This window comes from Anoplophora glabripennis, unplaced genomic scaffold (assembly GCF_000390285.2).
Source record: "Anoplophora glabripennis isolate ALB-LARVAE unplaced genomic scaffold, Agla_2.0 scaffold18, whole genome shotgun sequence".
Lineage (NCBI taxonomy): Eukaryota > Metazoa > Arthropoda > Insecta > Coleoptera > Cerambycidae > Anoplophora > Anoplophora glabripennis.
The window spans coordinates 776,288-798,798 of NW_019416221.1; positions in this window are offsets into that span (position 1 = coordinate 776,288).

The window sequence follows — 22,511 nt, forward strand, 5'->3', positions numbered from 1 at the left end:
AAATGGAATAAAATTAAAGCAACAACACAAGAAACTCACATATGCGTTTAGTTATCGAAGTAGTAAATATAACTGCTATATAAAATAATACATTATTTTGCAAATATTTAAAAAATCGATCTTATATAACAAAATTTGTTTTTCAAATTTTACTTACCTCTTAACTAAATTAGAAGTCTTTTAGAAATCAGCAAAATGATAATTAGTACGGATCTATTAACTTTTAACAAGGAAAATGATATACTTCTCAATAAATCATATTCTCCAAATTAACAAAAACTAAGTTTTTCGGACGGTAAAAGGACTCGATTTTTTTTATAAGATATTTTTTTAAATGCTGTGTTGAATTGTTTTTAACCTACAACTTCGTGATGCATATTTTTTTTCAAATTGCAGCGTTTGCTTGACAGTATCTTAAAAAGTGTTCTTATTCCGTTAAATGGTTCGTAAGTATATCAGGGAACATATTTATACTAACCATTAAAACTTTTATTATTGCCATACGATATTGATGTCTATTCTCCAGTCAAATTTACTGAAATTAAATAATCACACACCTTCGTGTTTTTATGGTGTTGATTGTGTCTTGTGAGAGCATGACGTCAGAAGCAATTGAGCCAGATGTGAACATTTTGCTAGAACGGTGGGAAACATTTCAAGAACTCACGGATACATTTGTAGGTAAGTAATTTAAACAGTTTATGATAGCGAATTGTTGGTACCTATAGGTAGGTATGTAGTTTTTTATCACGATTGTTTACGATTGTTTATGAAAAACATACCTGTAATATCTTTATTTCTGACTATCGTGGTGTTGTCCACACAGAATTCCTTCCGGATGGAGAAACACTCAAGAATATTGTCTGGGTGTTATGAGGTGTTTGATCCGCCGCAAAAAAAAAAAACAGATTTATGGAAGGACAATTCTTGAATTTTGCCCCACGATAATGCATCATCACATAAAGCGATATTTGTGAATGAATTTTTGACCAAAACTCAACGAACGTCATCCAGCAGCCACCGTATTCACCGGATATGGCCCATGCTGACTTTTCCTCTTTGCAAACTCAAATTACCACTTCGTGGCACACCTTTCGAGTCGATATAACAAATATCGCTGAAGGAGTTGAAGTCCATACCGAAATATTCGTTGGAAAAAATGTAGTGCCTCAAATGGAGCCCATTTTGAATGAGATAAAATAAATTTTGATGAGTATTTGAATATATTGTGACAAAATATAGTTCACGGTTAGGCTTACTTTACTAATTTTTTCCTCATTACATGGCGTTTATGCATTTTAATGTTTTGTTCTGTAACATATTTCCATTCGATTTGTAAAAAATGGGGTTTAAGAAACATTACCCCTGCGTATTAGAAAAAAACAAAAGATACAGATGCGTTTGCGAATAACGTATTTGTACGTTTACTTGCAAAATAATGTAGACCTGGACTAAGGTTTAGTAAGGCCTAATTTTCTTGCAATCTACCACCTGTTCAGGACGCAAGCGCGCCTCGCTACCGGCGCCTCCTCCAGCGGTGCTGTCACCAGGTGGTGTTCAGCGCACCTGACCAGAAGTGGGCCCACCAGTGCGCCGCGGTATCTTGCTTAAAATCCACGCGGAGACCACTACGTCGACCGAGGCCAGGTGAACAATTTGCGCTACTTTTACCCGTAGTTTAGTCACCCCTGGAACCGCCACAATGACACAGTAAATACAACAATTATTTATTATGTGTAAATAATGCACCTTTTATGTATAATCCACTGCAAATATAGATTTAAGTTTCTAATTTCTTTAACGTACTTTTTTCTTGCGGTTAAAAAGTTCTTCGAACTGGTTTGATAATAAAAATGAGGTGATAAAGACAGGGGTAAGTCCACTAGTGAAGTAGCAATGACGCCTTTATCGCATTTTGAACGCAAGTTAATTTATATGACTGCAAACGGGAAAGAAAGTGACCGATTCTTTGACCTGATGAAATTTCCTTTATTGACAAAGCCGTAACAATTCTTTCATCACGCGGTTACTTCTTTGGATAGGCAGTACTCGTGATTATCAGCCAATCCTTGAAAAGTAAAACGGCGTAGTATACAGTGTGTCCGTTCTTTAAGCAGTTTAAACGATTGAAACAAGTCGTATCTTTTCGTTCATAAATTATAAAAATAAATCAAAATGATGGCAGGTAGATTCTATGGCGTTTCTATAATGCCTAATTCTGAATGACAAATCAGATTTTGTTCAACTTTATTTACCTTTAACTGAACAATTTATATCGGTAAGATAGTAATCAATATTTACTTAAGTGTTACGAAATTTGTCTTTTTTTATGAAACTCGTAACAGTTACTCCATCACAATCTTTAAGCATTAATTACCGACCAAACCTTAACCACAAAGATGAAAAAGTACTATTACTTTAGACAGACATAAATTTGAAGCATTGTATTATCTTAAGAAATATCTGAATTTTTGGGTTCTGATCATCTTTAATAAAACTAGCAGGTTATTAAGCGAAAATCATTGAATTTCATTAATTGAATTTACAAAGTGTCAGAATTAAACAGAAATATATCTGATTTTCTCAAATCTCTCTGAAAATGTTTGGCGTAAATAGACTAAACTTGGTTCGACGGTTTATCTGATTATCTAAAAATTCATTTAGTTCAAAAACAAGTCAAAACCAGATTTGGCCTTCAAATAGCCTTGAACATGGGCTAACTTCGTCAAACTGACATCGGATACGGATTCAGACCCCAGAAACGTATGGGAAAGACACATTAAACCTTTTTCTTCGTCGTGATGCTGTGTTAACAAAACATTGACAATAACTTATTCATTTTTTAATCTGAGTTGTATTTACATTATTCAGAGTAGTGCAAATCCCTTTTTGAAATGCATTTTAAACGTTTTCTCATGGCATAGAAAATTTGTTTACCAATGAAGCGGAAAATATAGGACGATTTAATTTATTAAGGTCACAAACATATTTAATATAACATTGAGAAATGATTACTTTTTAGTAAATCTTCAGAACCTCATTTGACAGCGTACGTACGAAAAATTTACTAATTCATTTTATTAGCAGGTTCCATAATGCTGTTTTAAGACATATGAAAAGTTTGTAGGTACGACTTCTTCAAACTTGTAAATTCACCTTAAATTGACATGTGACAGCTACAATTTTGTAATGACGTTCGTTACTGCAATTTTCCGTGTAATTTCACAATAATAATATATTGTTTTCAATATAAAAATTTAAATTATACGTTTCTGTGAGCTTTCTCCCAGCTGTGACATTTACATGTTCTCGAACCAAGAACGAAATATTTCTCAAATCGATCCGTGTTAATTATCAGGCAACTCTACCAATCGATACTGAGGTCTTTCCCATCGCCAAATAGTTCCCACTAGTCTGCAAGGTATCCGGTTTTTTTGGTGTAGATGTTTAGGCCTGATACACACTATAGAGCAGCTCAAACTCCGCTCTTATTTCCTTCTACTCTATAAAAGGCAACAGGATTATACAGGATCATAGGCGAAGTTTTTTTTTAAAGAAACAAAGTGGTATTAATAGACCAGGGAGGATCTGTTTTGAGGTGGATGTGAGAGGGGGCAAGCAAATTTTTTCTGGATTACCTGAAGTACAACTCGCATAATAAAAGTGTAGATCCTTAGATCTAAACGAGGCCCGGAACATTTTCAAAAATTTTTTAAAAATTAAAAATATACCTATTTTATCTAAGTTTTTTACTTATATATTGGAAACTGCATTTTGGAAGATTATTGAAGAGGAAAAAAGTTTTAAAATTGAATTTTGCAGAATATACTGTAAATTAAAAGTGTTTAAATTTATTACCGATATTCCAAATAGCAATAATTGATGAAAAAAAGGCAAAATAATATGTAATCTTTTTGGATAATTTTTTTAAAAATATTTTAATTACTCCGAGGGCATTCTAATTTTGGTAAAAAAAACTTTAGAGAAACTTAGAGAAACAGCACATCAAATTTCATTAAAATCGATTCGATAGTTTTCACAAAATAATTTTTTGAAAGAAATTTGATAAAAAATTTTCGAATTTTCAAAATGTTGCACAGCCTCAAATAAAGCATCTCGATACTTGAAAATTTTTTCACATAGAAAAGATCGCTCAACCTTTCAAATGGTTGAAAAATTGGAATCGGTTGATTAGGACGGCCACAGAAATTTTTTAAAGTTAACACCCTTTTTTATTTTTAAACAATTTAGATTACATTTGTCAATTTGCAATTTAGTTTTTTTCAAAAATTATAATTTTAGTTAACTTTAATTTACTGTGGCTGTCCAAATCAACCGATTTCAATTTTTCAAAAAAATTTGAAAGGTTGAGCGGTCTTTTCTATGTGAAAAAATTTTCAAGTATTTATTTGAGGCTGTGCAACATTTTGAAAATTCGAAAAATTTTTTTCAAAATTAAAAAAATTATTTTGCGAATATTGAACCGATTTTAATGAAATTTGGTGTGTTGTTTTATTCTCTCTAAAGTTTTTTTATCAAAACTAGAATGCCCTCTGAGCAATTAAAAAATTTTAAAAAAATTATCCCAAAAACTTGATTATTTTGTTTTTTTTTGTCATCAATTATTGCTATTTTGCAAATCGGTAATAGATTTAAACATTTTCTTCACTTTTTCTTTTTCTTTCCCAACTTGATCTAAACCCCGTATACAATTTTTTCTGAGAAATGTATCCATTATTCCAAAAGATTATTTTTCAAACAATATGTACAGGATTTTGTCTGGTTTGATGTTCCCCGTATATCCCAATAACCATAAAAGATATTTAACTCACAAAACTAGTGAATTTTCGAAAATCGCTCAGAAATATACATTTTTTTTTTTCAAGTAGATTACCTTCAAAATTTCCAATAACCGATCATTTTTTTTAAAGTAATTTATAGGCACTGCACACATCTTTTGGTTTTTGCGTATCACGTTAGGGAGCTTCAAACGGAACACCCTGTATACAGAGTATTTTCATGCTAAGTTAATGTCAATTGCAAGTGGTTAGCTATTTGGATCATTACGTATTTCAAAAGTCTCAATAAATCTATTTAAACCTACCTACCGATACCGGACCTGTGACATAAAAGTTATCTTTTATTTTATTTAAGAAAAAAGACAAATAAGATAATCAATGCAAATCTTGTTCTAGTTTCAAGTTGTCTATTGAATGAAGGAAAACACTTTCCGAAATCGTTGTCCATTTCGACTTTTTTTTTATTTATTTGCTGGCAAACACGCTAAAAATGTCATCCCGTACATAAGGTCTTCCCATTAATAAGTCAAAGAACAGGCCAGTGAAAATAACGTGTTCCATTTCCATGTTAATAATTCATACGAAAACTCCAAGCCTAGCTGGTTTGTTTGTCGATAATAATTAAATCTCAGTGATTCCTAGAATCGTTACAAAGGGTATATTTTTCTGCTCGAGACACAATCGGTGTATTATACCGCAATTTTTTTCTGAATTTGTCTGTTCCTTCTAGCCTTTTCGATTAATAGATTTCAAAGAAATATAAATTTCAAATTGAAATATTTTACCAGGACCTTACTTTCCTTTTAGTTTAATAAATAGGCAATTTGTTGACCACTGAGATTTAGGAATTTTTAGCTGATAGTATCAATCGCGCATTGTTGGTTGCCAATATTGGGTACACCCTTCAGCCACTTTTAAAAAACATTATCGAGACCCAGGGAGTGTTGGTTAAACATTGTTAACACTGGTCATGTATTTTTTTCAGGTCTGTATTTAACAACCCCCGATAATATTTCATTTTGGCCAATCCCGTCTGGGTATGGGGAGTGGCGAAATCGGAGGAACGAAAGCATTTTACTTAATTATAGTGACAAAGTAAGGCTCTTCGATCCGTTCTATTTCTGCCTCATCCTCCGTCTACACAAGACAGACACGGATGTGGAATCCGACTTGGTCACAGATCGAAATTTAAGAAATGCAACTTGCAAGGTTGATCAATGCGTTTTAGATCATTTTCCCTTTGATTTTTGCAAAAAAATTATTAGAACCGATTTTCTCGTCAGAACGAAGAAAGAAACAATAGTAGGTAATGATTTTTTATAAAATTATTCATGAAAACGCTATGATCATTTAAAGATTGGGCGTGAAATATACAGGGTGTAAGAAGTTTGACTGCCATTACTTCGGCATGAGATAGAATAATCATAAACGAACAAAAAAATTGTATATTACAGGGGCGTAAGATTAACAGTTTTCAAAATACAGCGAGTATTTACATTGGGGAGTTTCATCACAACGTGACAACAGCGCTTAACCTACTGATGCATACCACGTGTACCCGGGGCAGACTTGTCCTACGGAAAAAATGTAAACTTATTGTGAAACATTTAGTAAATTTCAAGACAACTGTTATACAATTTTTAAATAAATAAAATAAATTGTATCGATTTTGTAGTACGAAGATAGTGTTGTGCTTAAATTTTAGTTCGAATTTTAGTAATTATGAATCCCTTAAAACAGGAACATAACTTTGAATCAAATTACGTATTGGAACTATTCTTATAGATTTTCAATTCATGAATATTATACTATACGACTACAAAATATGAGCTTTTTGAACGTCATCACATTCCATTTTTAGCGTTTTCCTAATGCAAAAGAGTTGTCAGCGTTTTTAAATAAAACTTCGTTCTAAAAATAGACCACTATACTGGCTGTTGGGTCTAAAAACGTCAGAACTATTTCGGGACTCGCGAAATCCACAAACACACTTTTATCGGGACGTGATTAATGAGCCCGACCAGTGCAATTTGTCCGACGAGAATTTTTCCTGAGAGCATTCTGCTCCTTAGAACGGGGTTTATTCTGTGGAAAATTGGGATGACGCGAAGAGCTAGGAACGGCAGAGAATACGATCTTTCGGGTCATAAGAGGGTATATACTAAGTATGAGATGATTATGTCTGGTTTGGATGCAGGTATGGATACGAATTTTATGGAGAAATACAGGCGGTTCAGTTATTAACAAACATTAGGAAGGCTTGTCCACATAAAGTTTTATTGGAAAATTCTTCGGAATGCAGTCAAAGTTGAAACGAAACTATTTTTAAGCAAGCGGAAGAAACTAAGCAATATTTTTCTAATTTGACGTAGAAAGTACTAAAATAGACCTCCATTATGAGACGTAATTTCATGTAAATACAAAAAAATTAAGATTTTAAAGTAAAATGATATACTTGTTGTAGAATTTCATAATATCGATGTACGTGCTTTGAAGTATCACATATTTCGGAACAGTTTCCATAAAACAAATGCTTTAGTTGTATATAAAGGAAACAAACACAGCAGAAATTTCAAGAACCTACAATGTTATTGGTACTTAATGCCCATTGGTACAAAGCATTACTTTGTTGTCATCACTCACTGACAGACAGTGACCTGTTAATCTGTGGGCACAAACAATATTTCTATCTCTCTGAATATGGTTCCTTTAAGCGCATCCTGTATGTTCGTAATATTTGCTTTAGGAAATAACTTGGAGATTCAGTTTCTACATGGTTATTACATTGACAAATAACCGACCTTGCAGATAAAGAAGAAATTATTGCATTCTTGCGACCTCAAAAATTATATGGCGGTTGGTAATGCAACCACCCGGTATTAACCTTTTTGCGCGATACAGGCTGATGATTAAGTGGAGCAGATAGAAGGTCGACGATTTAAGGTTTTTTGCGGTTTCATGTTATTTATTTGGATTTATTATTTTTATTCGGCACATATCCAATTAAATATATAATATGTGAACATACTGTATTGTGCGCGACAGTTTCTACTAGCTGATTGAGTTCAACGCGTTGCATGTAAATTACTTACAGTACAAATAAGAGAATAGGGAGATTAGAAAGTGATTTTGATTACTATCTCGGTGTCTCAAACTCGATAGTTTGGAGGATACAAAAAATTTAAATAAAATTTGGGGCACGTGGTGTTAAATGGGATGAGGTAAGCTCCATTTTCAATCCAAAGTATTATCTTTAGGATTTGACAGAAACGACTAATGACGTCATCAATTATATTTTTTTCAGAAACTACCCAAATAGTTTTCCTGTTAAGAAGGTCCCTTTTTCTAATAAATTTTTCGTTTAAAAGTTATAAGCAATATCGTCCTAAAGAGTCTCAAAAGAAATACCACCCAAAAATCGCATTAGCGGTGGAAGGATCAAGTAGTCGTTGGAAAATAACTGAATATTCGTTGTTTAAAGTAGACACAGTGTCACTCAATACGAACGTCAAAAGTAGAACTTTTGTGCTTACAGAATGTTTCCTCGTTCAGAAAAAGGTGATATGTTGCTAATTTATCTGCGAATCACAAAAAAATTCAAGAAGAGTTGTAGAGTTATATCGAGAAAGATATCCAGTGCGCCTCATTCCTGATCACAGAACCTTTACAAGATTGGAGGCGACCTTGCGACGAAATGAAGATGCGTCTTCTGTTTGGAAAAATTAAATAATTGACCGAAGGGTAAGAAACAATGTTAATACATCTAGACTGTTATAGTATTTTGAACAAAATCCACGAAACAAATTTTAAAGACCAATGGGTATCATGACTACAAAATTCACAATTTGGAGTATTTGTCTGAGCGTCACATTGAAAATAGACTTAATTTTATAGCTCACAGTCTAGTAAATGTAGAAACTGTTGATCAGAACCTTTTTCGTAACGTTCTTTGGACGGATGAAAGTCGGTTTGTCAGTAATAGTTTGCCCACATTGTAAATCCAGTCCAAAACCAAGACCATATGGTGCGGCACTTCTGGGGAATGTGCCTCTAAAGCTAAGGAGAAACCTATGGTTTCAGCACGACGGGACTCCACCCCATAAGGCCAGGATTTTGCAGCAATATATAAATACCACTTTCCCAAAAAAAAAAAAATAGATTGGGCTTAATGGACCTATTCAGTGACCCGGAAAGTAACCAGATCTAACACCTCCCAATTCTTATTTTTACTGTAAGTAGTTTTCATGCAACGCGTTGAACTCAATCAGCTAACCATCCTTAACGGTTGATTTCTACCTTTTTAGTTAAAAGTGTGCCGCGGCCGGCGCAGCGGGTCCGACTATCGCCTACATTGGCAATCGATCGATTATTGGAAGATGGCGTGTTATTCTAGTCGGCCATGAGGCATGTAATGCGGGCATTAATCAGATTGGGGCACAGCTTTGCAATCGCAAGTTAACATAACTGGTAGTTACCAAATGACGATTTGCTAGGATTAGTAGAATATAAAATTAAACCTAGCAAATAAACAAAAACTAGATCTATTTCTTTCAAAATTTTTGGTTTCTTGTCGAATTTCACCAAACTTTCGAATCTGAGCTACGAAGCCATCCACGTGAAGGAAACCCCATCAAAATTAGTTGCCAACCCTCGATGGTATCCGTTTGAAGTCGAAGATGCGGAAGGGAAATCGAAATGTTCGCATAAGTTTCGAAAATCTCTCACGTGGATGCCCACGAAACCATTCTCAACGACCAGAACCAGAACAGAGAGACACTCAGTAGAGGAAAATCAAGAGAGGCCAAATGTGCTAGCCGCCATGGGGTGTGACCGAACGTCAACTTTGACACTCTGCAGTTCATTGACTAGGATGGAAGTCTGGCTAGTACTTAATCCGCTCATAAAGTCTATAGCTCATTACATTGTATCCACCCCACTGCACATTTCAAGCTTATTTATTTTTAATAAAATATTTTTACAATTGAAACATTGTTGAATATTTATCGAGTGGTGCGCGATCGAGGTTTGGATCATCTAGATTAGCGAAGATCGTATTTAAAATTCATTTAAGAGCCTAATATATATTTTTTAATTTTCTTTATATTTTCTCAAACAGAGCGTTATACAAAATATATATAAAAATGTATATTTGAAAAAATTAACCTAATATTTTTAATTTCCCATTAATTTTGTTTATTAATAATAAATAATGATACCTAAACTGCCGTTGCTAAAAAGTCGTAATCAATAATTTATACGCCCTTGCCCCAAATGTCGCAGCCTGTCATTATCTGTCTAGTTAGAATTCATTTGTAGTTGCTGAATTTGATATTAACGGTTGAATTATTAATTGGCAGTCGTTCCAAATAATCGTTCTGTAGTTGTTTAGTTACTTCCTATACACTGAATCCTATTAAAATGTCAATTGAATTCAATTTATTCTGTCTGGGGGATTAACTCAAATGTCAACGAATTTTTCTTATAAATAAGTGATTTCTTATACAGAGTGGTCCGAGTTTGAATTGGGAAACCTCCTCAGGTAACAAAATGACTGATTTTGTTGCAAATAATTTTTAATTTATTTGAATAAGTGATTACTTTTTCTTAGTTTTTTCACTTATGCACTTATAATGATGAAAACATCGAGAAAGGCTAAAATTTAATTACCTTCGATTGTTTTTACTACGATGTCTCAAATGCCATTTTATATTAACACATTCTGTATATTAATTTAGCTACATAAGTGCGCGTTAAAAAATGTAGGTTGATGTTTGTTTTCGTGGTAGACATTTAATGGGGATAAGCAAATCACGTCGACGTGATAAATGGCTCTAAATGTTTACGAATCAAATTTTGTTCCACAGCACGCGTCATAGGCGTAGGCGTAACGATCGTGAGGACGCGTGCTATACAAAAAAAAATTGATTTGTAACGCAGTTAAAACCGACAGCATACACACCATCAACAAAATAAATTACCGAGCATTTTCCCCTTTAACAAATGAAACATAATTTTGTGTTTCCGTGACGGTAAAAAAATGGGCGGGTTGGGTAGCCAGTACCTTAAGTATAATGGGACAGAAAAATAATATAAATTAACCATTGACATAGCGGTTGATATAAATGTAGTACCACATTGTATGGATTTGTTTCAAAACTAGAACCACTCTTTTTATATCTGTTGCGGAATAATGGGGTTGACGCGACTAATCCTCACGTACAACTAGCCTTCTTTGGCAGAGAAAGGAAAAATTTACTTTTAATTTTGTCGCGGAAACTGGGTTATTGGGTGACGTCATTGCCGTTGGATATATTAAGCTCAAATGTTAGGAGGCGCTCGCGAAACGACATTTAAAACAATGCCGAAGTAGATCGATACGGAAATATCCTGTTTGCGAATTAAAAACGAATATTTTTCCTTTCGATTTAAGGAGGCTTTCCCTAATCTAAAAATAAACAAAAGAATTTATGCTGGGAAGCTAAACAAAATAACAAACGGGTATTTAGGAAGAATGCTTTATACAGTATTTCTCAAAAGGGAATTTAGTTTTCGAAAGTATATTGAAAATCATGTTCTATCAACTTTCTGTTGATATCATTTCAGGAGGGCCATATTTTCCAGAAAATTTTATATAAATTAATTTAATAACAAGTCAAAATTCCTTTGTCCGATTTAAATAAAATTTCGTATGCTAATACTTGTGTACAGATGTCACTTTTTGACACAGTAACCGAAGTCATTTACAAAAAAGGGAGAAATACCCCCACCCCTAAACAGTTTTTCATCGAATTCATCTAATTCAGTACTACTTAATTAAGAATAATCACGCATAGATTCAAATTTTAAGACAGAGTTTATTTATTTATTTACTCTTAAAATATCCAACGGGTGAAACCCACTTAAAGGATAAGTTTTAGTACAAAAAAAATACGTTAATGGAAAGAAGCACTAAAAATATATCCTAAAAATTAATATAAAAGTTACAAAAGAATAAAAAAGACCAATACACAGAAACAATACAAAATCTTAAGATCAAAAGAATAAAAGTCAAAGTCAATAAAAACAACCAACAGAACAGTAAAAAACAATGAAAAAATATACATATTAAAATTAAAGAGACAAGAATATACACAATAGACCTAATTAAAGTATGCCTTTACATCTCTTACATTACAAAAAGTAATATCAAAACCCTCCATATTATTACAATTGCTCAACATAAGATAATAAATTAGTACGGGCAAAGGGTAACATAAATAGCGTATTGTTCCTATGAAATGAAACGAATGACGAGTGACTAAATGTATATTTTTTTAACTGAAATATATTTACTGAAAATTATCATCGCGAAAGAGATTAGATTACATTTTCCTCAACTTCACAGAGCATTATTTTATACTTAATCAAGGAATTAAAATATTTGAAGACAATTAAATCCAACATATTTCATACAAAAATTATGGAATAACGTATATTTAGGATAGGCCGTCATTTTCCCAAACACAAACGTAAGACTTATTATTAACTAATGACACGTTGAAAATACGTTTTAAAAACGTACGTATTAGTCCAATCAATATGTAGAAGAGCTTACAAAAAATACCAGCTGGAAACAAAAAATATGGTACCTGATATAAGGAAAAAAATTCTAAGAAATACACTGTTTTTTTACTGTGGCGCATAAACGACGAAGTTAACCTAAAAAAGTCCAAAAAAACGTTTTTTGCTAGTAAAAAAAAATTGAACTGCAATCGGAAAAAGTTAAATGAGATAGTTATAGCTATTAAAAAAAAACTATCGATTCGTATTTTCAAATATATCGATTGCTATATTATTTTCCGAGATATATCGAAAAAACCGTTAAAAATCGACTTTTCTCGTGTTTGCTGTATCTCTTGCAAATTAAGGGTTTGAAACTTGTTACTTGCTGTAAATGTAGCCCTCGGCAAGCAAAACTAAAAATTAAAATATATTAAAAATTTTTCGAGAAAAACAAGTCATCTCGAAAATCGGCTCTTCTTGCTCGGCGAATAGTCGTAGAGAAATGAATCAGGGCTCATTTTTTTCCTTAAGATTTGTACTTTCAGGGTAAGAATGAGCGATTTTATTCATTTCAAGTGTCCAAAAATGACTGAAAAAAGTAAAAATTCTTTGGTCGCGTTTTTCTTGAATATCTTTGAAATGGCTAAAATGAGCCACAGTAATTTTTTATTGAAAATATAAGTCTTCAACTTCAATCTCTGCTAAAATGCCAGCAATCGATCATGTAATAAACATTATCGAGAAATGAAAATCGAAAAGAATATTCAAGAAAAACACGACCAAAACATTTTTACTTTTTTTAAACTCATTTTTGGACATTCGAAATAAATAAAATCGGTATCACTCTTTTTTGCCATGAAAGTACAATTCTTAAGGGAAAAAATGAGCCCTGATTCGTTTCTCTACGACCATTTGTCGAGCAAGAAGAGCCGATTTTCGAGATTTTCCTTTCCTTTCGCCTTTTTTTCGAAAATCGATATAGCTCGACAAATTTTAAATATTTTTTAATTTAAAAAAGGCACTTTGTTTGCTTGTCGAGAGCTACATTTACAGCAAGGAACAAATTTCAAAACCTTAATTTGCAAGATACACAGCAAAAACAAGAAAAGTCGATTTTTGACGATTTTTTCGATATATCTCGAAAAGTATAGGTTTTTTAAATAGTACAACTTTCTCATTTAACTTTTTTCGATTGGAGTTTTTTTTATTAGTGAAAAACCGTATTTTGACTTTTATGAATATTTGAGGTTAACTTACACTATATTTTTATTAGAATTCTTTTTCCTATATCACCTTATTTTTTGTTTCCAGGTGGTATTTCTTTGTAAATTTAACATTAGTCCGAGACAGATTGATTGGACTATGTTTACCGTAAATGACGGATATATCCAAAATATGAAGATCAACGCTAGGCGCAAAAAGCAACCCCTGTAATTTTCTCAAGTGTTAACAGAGGTATGTTTGTTTTTAGCGGTTACGATGGTGACGACGAGTCCGGTGCAAGTTCGTGTAGCCTCCAGCACTACATCCGTCCATTCCCGAATAGCCTAAACCCGGAGCGGTGCGGCCTACCATGGACAACGCCATCTTCTGAGCATTTCACGATATATCTGGTGCCCAGGAACGAGTACAATTTCATTGAGAACCTCACCATTCCGCAGAAGAACAATGGGGAACGGTAAGTGAAATCTTATGTCGCTGTGGTTGTCCTTTATTTGATAAACAAAAACTTGAATTGAGATTCTTACAAAATAATTTTTTGAAGATGTGTTAGGTAAGAGAAAAACTATTAGGTATGTGGTCTGTTACCTACCCTGACCTATCCTTCGAATGATGTTCGCCCAACTAATTTACGTTGAGTTATTTTGAACAAATAAATCTGTTTCCACGTAATTAACAGTACATAACGTAGCTCTTATTACTAAATAGAGAGAATAGGTATTAAAACGACAACCCGCACCTCAATTTATTTGATATTAACATTTTTTTTTATTAGCTTCATTTTTCATTACCGAGCGACAAGTCGCTTCAGTGTAATTATACCTTAATTTCTATGATAGATTACATCAAGGTACATCATCGGAACTGTATTAGCAAAGTCATCATCATCAGTGTGGTAATTTATAACATAATTTTCCAATATAATCGATTTCCGTATAATTATTGGTTTAGAAGCTTCCATTTATACCAAGAACACAAACAAATGAATTATTCCGAAAAATTAAACAAACTCATGTAATTATGATGCATCCGCCTATAAATTATTTATCAAAAACAAAACAGGAATGTGAAATTTCCCATGATTAAAATCAAATCCGATTGCATACAAACACCATTAAATAATCATTTATTGTAAGGTTACTATTCATTTAAAATGTATATGCTCATATTTCAATAAATGAATTTTGTCGTTTCTACAAAAAAAAAATACGGAAAATTTGGTGAACTCTTGTTTGTGAGTGTCACTGTCCTCTGGCACTGATCTAGTTTAGCTGAACTATACCACTATCACTACGTATAGGGACGATAGGAACGCATTTAGGAAAGACAAAACAATTAATATTAAAAAGTTATCAAATTCAACAGCCAATAATCGGTATATATGAAATTAAATCGTATATATGAATCGTATATATGAAATTAATCTAAACAAAACAGCAACAAAATGAAACGGTGAACAGTTTAAATTTAAGCAGAATACGATCCTGTTCAGAACGCTTACGAATGGCAAAGGAGGTTAGCCTCCGCTCTTCAATTAAAATGCCGTATTGCCGCCTTTGGAAAGCCACTAGTGCCAGTTGACTTCTTACTTGGTATGATACAAGGGGATAGTACGATAGTAAGTTCATTTTGTTACATTTTTATTTGTTTTCAGTTCGGCTTGCGAGAAGGTGTATATGTAGTGTAAGTGTATAATATTTATTTCAGTGTTTAGTGACGGTACGGTGTATTTTTCATTTTCAATTTTCTGTGTGGTATTACGAAAAAGCAGTCAATAGAGTTGATACGGTTAAAGCCTATTTTTCCTCAGGAAAAACGATGCTGTTGCAAGAAGAAGATATCAGATTAATTATCTCGACCGACAAGTACCGAAAAATGTTTCTAAGAATGGTTTGAGACTTAACGGGAGCTTTGAAAGCTAATGTTGGATGGAAACAAACTTAGAGAATGAGAAACTTGAAACCAGAAATTTGAAACGCTTTGGAAGATTTTAATATAGTTGCTACGATATCAATTGGAACCTGTGAAACTCAAAGCACAGGACCGTCTGGACTTCTCTTGAAATTTCTTCCTATGCTTTAGCCATGATGTGTCTCGTAATTTATACTCGAACAACCATTGGGCGAGTTCGGTATTGGTAGACCAATCCGCCTGATGTAGAATCGACGGTGGCGTGCTGGTCGTCAAAGCAAACCTGTATTGGTCCACTAGGTCGTAAATAATTTTGTTGCATGGTATTCTATAATTAGTTTGGTGTCAAACGGGGTTCACTTGGCTTTGCCACTGCCGTAGAGAGCAGTGCTTGACGTGGTATATTTATTGTTGGTATATGTATTATTAATTATTAGATATTATTAATATTTGTTCATATCGTAACCAGTAAAGGGTAATAGTTATTAAAATAAATATTATATGTAATTATCTAGTAATTTAGCATGGCTTTCTGCAGACCCTTTGATACGGAAGATAACGAAATAATCCGGGAAAATCCCCAAATAGTTGAGCCGATTTTTGTCCAAAGCGTCGAAACAAACTCAACAACGTATTATTTTAAATATATATCAATGTTTGAAAAGAGAAAATAGTGAAGAATGTGATAAAGGAATTAGGAAACGGATTAGCGAATTAATTAATTAATTAATATCAAAAACGACAATTTATTGCGTAATTAAAGAAAGATAATTTATTAATCACGGTACAAAGAAGAAACGGAAAAATACAAAATTAAAGAATATTGACGATTTTACCGTATTACATAATACGGCGCACAATTTATATGCATAAAGAAAATAGAGTTCCTACTTTAAACATGATTTGAGATAAATTAAGTGATTATCCTGATTATAATTATAAATCTTTAGATACTATACAACATGTTTTATTACAATGCGGTTTTAAACATAAACAACTTGACAGTCGTATGGTAATTATGGAATCACGACGTATAGTTGCACTTCGGGAAGATTATTTAAAAAAAATTCGAGAATATCGTCAACTAATTAGGAATATAGCTCAGAATATAGTACTTCTAAACGAGACAGGGCAAAATTTTTCTGGACGCCTATGGATTCCGTAGAGTCTATGAGTTAAATGTTTTTATGCGGTTCCAACTGATATCGTAACGACTATACCAGTGCTCGAAGATTTCAAGTATGTCATATGCTGTAAAAATCAGCGACTAACGCGCCTTTGTTTGGGGTTAAACTGGCTTGTCCAGCGGGCACCCTGTATAGTCTTCCGAGAGATTAGTTTATGAAAGTGACATAAAATTTTGATGACACAAGTATTATGATTTGATGTGGTACTGACCGTTCGACGTGTAGGACTAGAATTTGCCATAGGAATAACACACCCTCCAATAGCATGTTGGTCCAGCCTTGACCTAAGGGTCAAATGGGAAATAAATTGATATTATAAAAAACCGAAATTAATAGCGTGATGTAATGTGTCATAATTTATTCAATTTAACCGTTAGGGGAAGTCATGATAAAGTACGCATGCTGCATTATAACGAAAATTAATGAATAATCACTTCCCTCGCGAAATATTTAGATGTGCTATCAATTGAAATATATATATATATTTCAATTTAGAGTATATCTAAATATTTCTAAATAATAAGTAGGTAGGTACATAACATGCAAACTGAATAATGAATTGAACATATACAGGGTGATGAAAAACTCAGTACAAAAAATTTAAGGGCGCATTTTTTAGGTCAAAATAAGACTGTTTCTTCGTATAAACGTGGGTCCACAAATGCTTAGTTTTCGATATACAGGATGTCAGTTTTTTTATTATTTTTTATTTTTTAGGAATAATTTCCAAACAAATGAATGTTGGCATAACACTTGGGGGACGGGGTTTTTTAGGATGCTAAATTTAAATATGTCATTCAAAAAATCTTTAAAAACTAAACATTTGTGTATTTCAGTCTAAAACTTTAGTAAATTATCCAACATTTAATGTATACTTTAATGAAAATATATTTTTATATGAACTTGAATGAAAACGGACTAAATATAACACTGTTAGAAACTAAAATGAACACTCAACTTTTCGAATGCCAATCACTCAAGATATAATAGGTCAAATAAATTTTACCAAAATGGAAATTGAAGATTTTTTTATCTACTTTCTAAAAAAATTGTATTTTTTAATAATCAGATGAGGAAAAATAGTGGCATTCGTAAAAATCGAAAAAAATTAAAAAACCGAGGTTTCAACGTTCTCTGAGAGCAGCCTAATAAATCGAGCACATTTTCGATATTTCCCCTAAAAAGTAATCCCTTTACCTTTAAAATACCGCTTGCTAAACCTTTTTATCTTTTTCTATCCAGAGTTCTATGATTTTGACACTAAAGTAGTTCCAATCGTTCATAGTGCGGTGGTGACGACATTTTTAACAGTAAGGCGATGTTTCGCATTGTATTAGCAATGCCCTATCTCCAAATTTGATTATGCAACTCACTCGGTTTCGAAAATTCAATAACTATGTATGTTTTCAGCCACGAAAATTAAATAATTCCAAATATTTCGAATTTTCACCACCAAGAACGGCGGTGACAAAATTTTTAACATTAAGGCGATGTTTCGCATTGTATTAGCAATGCCCTATGTCCAAATTTAGTTAGTGCAACACTCTTCGAGTGTTTCGAATACCTATGTATGGTTTCAGCCAGGAAAATTAAATAAATATCTAATTCATTCACATGTCTAGCTAAAAAGCTGTTTTTATTCGATGCAGCTAGGTTAATTATCGCATATTACAGTAGGTCAACATTTACTCTTGATAAAGTAAATAGCGGTCCGAAAGAAGGTTTAAATAATGACTTGAAAATATGCATTTTAAAATCTTTTTAATCCCGTATTCGTATTCTACTAATTTTTGCCCATATTCCCTTAAAATTAACGGCATTATGACTGGATCACCCTGTATAAATTTAATGAAATTTCAGTAGGAAAGAAAACCAATTTCTCATTTATTAATTAGTTCTATCGAATTTCTATTAAATATTTATTAATCGCTGCTCGAAATATTAATCGTTACCATCATTAAAATTTGTAACGAAAAATTAATGTGAATTATAACTTATATCATTTCAATTCCTGAATAGATAATAACTTTGAGGGAGAATAAGAAAAATGTACAATAATTTTATTAATCTGAAGACATTGTCGTTTTTAAATTATCATTTAAATAAGTACTAACATGAATTTTTAATGAGCGATTGTTCGAAATAATTATCATTATTGGCTTGCAAACTATTAAATTTATTGTTTTCAAAGAAATGGAAAAACACAACCGTAAAAACTTAAATGACAATATTTTAAGACAAAATGAATAGAAAAGGATTCCTATTTCCTATACAGGGTGTCCCAGATTAACGTGTACAACGGGAGTCCACAGACTTGTGGACTCAACATAGGCAGATATAGGCTAATTTACCTATTTCCAAAATCGCTTCGTTTGGCCGCTAGATGGCCTCAAAATTCGTGAAAATTTCTTGAATTTTACAAATAACTCGAAAACGTATTATTCGATTTTGATTATTTTTGGGTTGTGAACTTATTTTCTTTCAGTCTACACCTTTTGGTGTCATACAAAGTGTTTCTTAAAATTTATAACTCTTACAAAACTTATGTATGGGATAATGTCCGTTCATAACTTTTTCCTCTTTGAGGGAATAATAACAACTATTTTTTATTTGATAGGTGATACGATTTGGAAGTTTATGGGCCTCTTGTAGAATTTCAATTAAATGAGCGGTTTGGGTACAAAAAATATTTTTTAAATGTAAACATTATCTTGCCGGATATTATCACCATACTTCAATTTTGTTGTATGGTATAAAAAACACTCTGTATAACACCAAAATGTGTAGACTGAAAGCAAAAGTCCACACCACAAAAATAATCAAAATCGAATAATACGTAACTATTTGAGTTATTGAAAAATTCAAAAAATGTTCACGAACTTTGAGGCCAACTAGCGGCCAAACAAATTGAATTAGCCTAAATCTGACTATTTTGAGTCCAAGAATCAGTGGTCTTCCGTTGTACACGCTAATCTGGGACACCCCGTATAAAGGAAAGATACGAGGGTGAATGAAATACATATAAACGCGATTTTTGTTGGACTGGAACCGCGCTTCTAATATGTTTGGGTGGAGGTCCTTAGAAGTGGGGAGAACCGGCCAATCCACACTCCCAATTCCCAATCAATTCGTCAGTAACGCTTGGCCTGAGTTCAAGGAAGGATGAGGTCAAGAAAATCAGAAACACAATCGCCGTCTTCGGACCAACATATTCGCGCGGTTCGAGACATTCTTGAAGACGTTCGACGGGTGCGAGTATCCGAAATTGCAAAACAGGTCGGAATAAGTTATGGGAACTGTCAAGCTGCACCTTTCACAGTCTCAAAACTAGTAGAAATACACCGGACTCAACTTGACTACAGCCCGGACCTATCAACCTGCGGTTTTCACTTGTTTGGGCCGCTTAAAGAAGCTCTAGGAGGGCATGATTTGAAGATGACCAGGCCGTGGAGGAAACCATCTTCATTTTACGATAATGCGATCAAGAACCTTTCTTCTCGCTGGGAAAAATGTGTTTCTGAAGCAGGAAACTATGTAAACAATAAATTATAATTGCCTTTTATTTTCATATTAGTATATATTTATTATTTAAATAAAAATCCGTTTATATTTGATTTACGCTCGAATAATAACAAAAAAAAACAAAGATATATTTAAATTCTCTAGTTTGCCGTGATATTTTTGAAAAGAATGCAACGTTTCTCTATTTACACGCAGTTAAATACCTGAAAATAGGCCAATTTGCTTAATGACGACCGCCGTCCCATTCATAAACGTACCCTCATGAATGGAACCTTTGAAAACGTACCGATTGACGCAAGGCAAGGTGTTACCCCGATCCACCCGCATAAAAACGAAGCATATTTAATTCGCCTGACGTCACTCGGACGTCCATTCGAATTTTTAAATGTCCCCATTATACGCTACATATGTAATTACGCTTGCTACGCTCCCTTCGAATCACATCTACAGGGTGGTTCTGAGTTGTCTACCGATGTACGCAATTGGACGACGTAAACCGAGCCGTCTGAAATTACCGAAGTTGTATCAGTGCATTGTCAGCATAGTCAGTTGCTGCCTTTTTAAATCAAATATTGGAATAACAAATTACTTAGTAAAACATATTGCTTTTGTAAGGCTTAGATACATAATTATTTTTGTCGTTCACAATAAAAAATAAAAATATTAATCTGATTGATATATTTTTAAAATTGTTTCAAATTTTTACAAACTATTATCGTTTTTGAGCAGTATATGTATTTAATTTGTAATTCCTAGTGTGTACTATACTCCTGTCATCACGTAAAGTAGAAAGGGACACATTTAGGAAAGTTAAAACAGATAATACTAAAAAGTTATAAAATTCTACACAAAGTACAGTCTTTCCGAAGTCAGTTCAGGTATAAAAACGTCTGGCAATAAAATTTAATGAGTTTCATAGACGTCCCTAAAAAAGTAACATAATCTTGTGGCACAATATATAGGAAAAGAAATTTATAATTTATCTTTTAATACTTACAAAAAATATTACCCATTTTAAATTATTACATTGATTCTAAATTGTGGCAAAGTCGCCAATGTCAACATAGTTGACTCTATAAAGTACAATAGTTGCTGTATAATTCAAGATTTATCATTAGAATAGATCCATTCATTTATTTTTTCAAAAGGATTATACAAATTTTATAAATCCTCCTTTCTGATTTACTTAGAAAGAACAAAAAGTTAAAGGAGTAATTTTCGTCTGAAATAGACCCTAATTCTAACAACTAAAACAGTATTTATACAAAACTAGGTTATTATAGTCTTTCCGGAGTCAGTTAAACATGTATAAAAACGCCTAGCAATAAAATTTAATGAGTTTCATAGCCGTCCCTAAAAAAGTTTTCTACTAAAGGTAAAAAATTATAATAATGTGTAGAAAATTTCTGTTATATGTTCATTTGGCCAACAACATATTTTAATTATTTATGTCCTCAAACGATTTTATTATATTGATGGTAAATTTCGTTTTGTTCCGTTTCAAAAGGTCTCCAAAATGCCATGTTGTAATAATATTATTTCTCCCTTTCGCAATTGTAATATCAATGAATAATAGAAGGTGCCTAAAACAAATTAAAATTACCTGAATCACACCAAATTCCGCATTACTACACTGCACTGCTAGGCAATTTGTCAACCACTTGTCAACGACAAAGATTTATTGTCCAATCGCCCAGTGCGGCTGTGTTGTACGCCGTTTGCCCACGCGCGAATTCTTCAACTGGGCGTATACATTTCTACTACCTCCACGTTTAGTTCGATCAAACCTGTATATGGGTATGGCTAAATAAATATGGGAACGAGTTTTTCAAATATTTCAATGCCGAGTTGCTGCGTCAGCGAACGAACCTGGTACATACTGCCAACCGCTTGGTTCTTCAGTTGAGATCGGGAAGACTATACATGTTTCTACTCTGTTTTCTTATTCAATCACTTCGACAGTTCTAGCTAGAAATATTGAATACATTTCAAGTATGTCATACGCTGTAAAACTCAAGTGAGTAATGAGTAAGTGTTTGAAGTCACAATAGCTTGTCCATCCTGTATCGGTTCTTGCCCTTCCACAACATCCGGGTGCCCGAGGAACGCGTAAGCATCGCCGTCCGGAAATCAATACCCCGGCAGGTGAAGCGGCGCCTGGCCATTCATGACGATTCCACGAAGATCCTCGCCCGGAGACGCGGCTCCATCCCGCCGACAGCCTTCGCGTACCCTTAAGACCCCGTGCCAGTTGCGGGATATGTTCTGGAGGCACCGCCGTGGTTGATATTGCGAAAAATTACGCGGGCATGCGCCCCGACGCGGTCCT